Source organism: Myodes glareolus, chromosome 11 (genome assembly GCF_982192425.1).
Source record: "Myodes glareolus chromosome 11, mMyoGla1.1, whole genome shotgun sequence".
Taxonomy (NCBI): Eukaryota; Metazoa; Chordata; class Mammalia; order Rodentia; family Cricetidae; genus Myodes; species Myodes glareolus.
Window position 1 is genome coordinate 12,075,145 of NC_142036.1, and position 3,444 is coordinate 12,078,588.

Consider the following 3,444-nt stretch of genomic DNA (forward strand, 5'->3'; position numbering starts at 1 on the left):
GGAGAATGTGTACACGGAACTATGGTAATACTTCAGTTTCGATAACTGTCACCAGTGTGTATGATGACTTATATCTGCGCTGGGTACTGACTTTTGCCCAGGTCCAACTACAGAGCATGTTATAGCAGGAAGATATGCAAATAAGTCTTCTCTGTGCCCATAAAAACTAGGCATGTCCTGACCTTGCAGCTCTGGCAGAGGAGACCAACCCTGGATTCCCAAGTCCTCCCAGTCAGGTTTCAGCACTGAATACAGGTCACTCACCATGGACTTAGGGCTTAAACTGGTTTTTTTCTCTGTCCTTATTTTAAAAGGTAATTCATAAAGATGATATACTCTGTGTTGTTTGGACATGAGATAGGAAAAAAATGTCTTTTGTGTCAGTTTTCTAACAAGAATTCTTTGTGTTTACAGGTGTCCAATGTGAGGTGCAGTTGGTGGAGTCTGGGGGAGGCTTAGTGCAGCCTGGAAAGTCCATGAAACTCTCCTGTGCAGCCTCTGGATTCACCTTCAGTAATGCTTACATGAGCTGGGTCCGCCAGGCTCCAGGGAAAGTGCTGGAGTGGGTCGCATCCATTAATAGTGATAGTAGCTACATCAACTATGCGAACGCTGTGAAGGGCCGGTTCACAATCTCCAGAGACAATGCCAAAAACACTCTGTACCTGGAAATGAACAGTCTGAAGTCTGAGGACACAGCCATGTATTACTGTGCAAGAGACACAGTGATTGAATCTTACTGTGAGCTCAGACAAAAACAACGCTGTGGTGAACACTGGACCAGCAGAGGGCGCTGATATCACTTAGAGAACTAGGTCATAAAAGAGCCTGCTTAGAGAAGCATGGAGTACTGGACTTCTCTGTGTCTGCACTGCCTCTACATATCACACTTAGGGATTTTCTCTACAGGGATCCAAATGTTTATTCCAATTTCTTTTTCCTGCTGTGTTGTGTGTGTTTATATATTACAGTGTTTCTCCTTGTTTCCCTTTAACTCTTTTTGTCTACCTATCTCACTCAGTGTCTCACACTCTCTCTCACTCTCTTCTTTCTCGCTCTCTCTCTGTCTCTCTCACTTTCTCTCTCACTACTCTCCGTGTGTGTGTGTGTGTGTGTGTGTGTGTGTGTGTGTTTGCTGACATATGATGCTCAACAGATCTTGTCTTCACTTTATAGTCTGTGACACACACTGTTACTCATGTGCAATCTGCTCTCATTTATACATTTTTATTCAGGTGTGTGAGTTGAACATGAGTAGTGATATATCAGAACATGCTGTGGTTCACCTACATGGTAGTCTTGGAAAGGTCATGAAGTCCAGAATCAGAATAGGTGTCATCAACTGAGGGTGAAGTTTTCCTCTACTGCTCCTTGTCCTCTTCCTTCTGTTTTCTTTGTTTGGTTTGATTTATTCTCCCTACCCCAACATTCTCAAGATCCATTCTCAGTAGATTGACAGAATCAGTTATAAATTCTGGATATCAGGAAGAAGAATTTGTGATTCCTGGTGTATATGTTAGTAGTACATAAATGCTGTCTTCAAAAAATATTTCTGTACAATAATGTGATGTTTTAAAAGATTCAGCTAGGCTTGTAGCTCTGTGATACAGAGCTTTATGATCATGTGAAATGTCTTAAATTTAAGAACCAAACTCTCTTAATAATAGGAATTAAGCAACTAGACAAATATCATTTCTCCCTTTTAGAGACTTAAATTAGCCACTCTCATGGCTGGAAAAGGAATGTATGTACACAGAATAGAAAGTGCAGTTGTAAAATTGTGGAGAAGGAACAAGTCTACAGGAGTTCATCTCTTGACCTCCATAGCAAGCAGTTCATCCAAGGTCTGCAACTTCCATGACACAGTTCTAAATAACTATAAACCATGAATCCCATGCAGGGTATGACCAATGTTTGGAAGACTTGAAAACCTGTCTATACGATGTGTGCAATGTGTATGGTTTGCACATGTGTCTGAAAGGCTAGATTTGAGATTGAGTTTATTGGTTTATTTCTATCCAATTTTTGAGACATTGTCTCACCTGGAGCACATATGTGCAGATAGATTCTTGGGTTGGATGGCAAGTTAGAGAACATCCAGTCACCACACCCTCCAGTGTTGTGAATATAGAATAAGCAAGCACATCCAGCTTCTAAGCTAAGTATTGTGAATCAAGCTAAGACACTAATACTGGAAAGCAAGCATCTTACCACTGAGCCAACTGTTGAGCCCTGGATACTCTCATTATGCATTGAGAAAATAATTGTAATATGTAAAAACAAATACATGTATTGTAAACTAATTTTTAAAAGAGAAAATATATTGCCAATTATGGATTTTTAAACCATTAACTGTCTATATGAAAATGAATGACTTGAGTCCAAACCCTTATATGTCCTCATAAACAACCCTTAAAACTGTCCATTATGGAAATGGTGAAATGGGTAGGATCTGGAAAAGAAGAGAGAATGTAAATAATTATCAGAATATATGGTATTGAAAGTTTTTCAAGGTAATAAATTCTTTAATTATCGACAACAGTGCATTTGAAAGTAAGGCATGGTAAAATATAGTCTTAATGCATTCAATAGAGAGACAGATCAAGAAAATCTCTCATAGTTTGGCCTATATGGAAAGTCCCTGCCACCTAGATAAGTTGGCTTCTCTGTTCCTTGGCTTGCTCTGTGCATCAAAGTCGTGTTTCTCACTGCAGTCTTCTAGAATTTAGTTTGTACTAATCTATAATGCATCTGAATATTTTCAAAGTCCTGTTTTCCACTATAATGTTTAGTTTTCTATGTAATTTGAAATCTCATCTGAACAAGATAGATACCATCACATAGGGCAATCCTGGCTGTACTGCCGGCACTAGGATGAATCTTGAAGAGACTCAAGGATCATTGGGAGTGAAGGGGATCCTTTGATTCACAACAGAGCTTCATTTAATTCTCCAGTTAGAGCAGAATTTAGGATTTTGGCACGAGCCAACAGATCATGCTGGAATACCCTGGTAGGACCTATAAACCATTAACCTTAATTTCCTCCAGTCTCTACACAATCCTCACATAAAGCATGAACATCAATTTCATCATTGACTCTGGCTGTGCTCTGGTACTCAGACCATAGAAAAAATGCAACTAGAGACAGCAGCTGAGGTTCAGGAGCCTACAGGAGGTTCCTGGCTAACACACTGCTTAAGGTATCCCTGAGCCTCAAGTCCCTTTCTGGAAATGCTGTCAAATCACAATGTACTTTCTATGTATTAGGGTCTATTCTGGTTTTGTCAGATTCCTGGTCTGTAATCAATTTTGTTTTGGCTAAAGTAAAATACCCTACCCCTACCAATGTATTTAAACACATTTTAAAAAGTTACAAGATTGTAATTTCATCTTGTAGATGCATTTCTAGATCCATGGCTTCCTCCACAGAGTACTTACTTACAC

At 39.5% G+C, this 3,444-nt stretch overlaps 1 pseudogene across 1 annotated transcript; it reads left to right on the top strand.

Moving 5' to 3' along the window:
- The first annotated feature begins 200 nt into the window (after positions 1-200).
- Positions 201-797, top strand: LOC148120402 (immunoglobulin heavy variable 3-21 pseudogene; annotated as a pseudogene). Its single transcript, XR_015739306.1, has 2 exons — positions 201-314; positions 415-797. The product of XR_015739306.1 is annotated as an immunoglobulin heavy variable 3-21 pseudogene (transcript).
- The last annotated feature ends 2,647 nt before the right edge of the window (positions 798-3,444 follow it).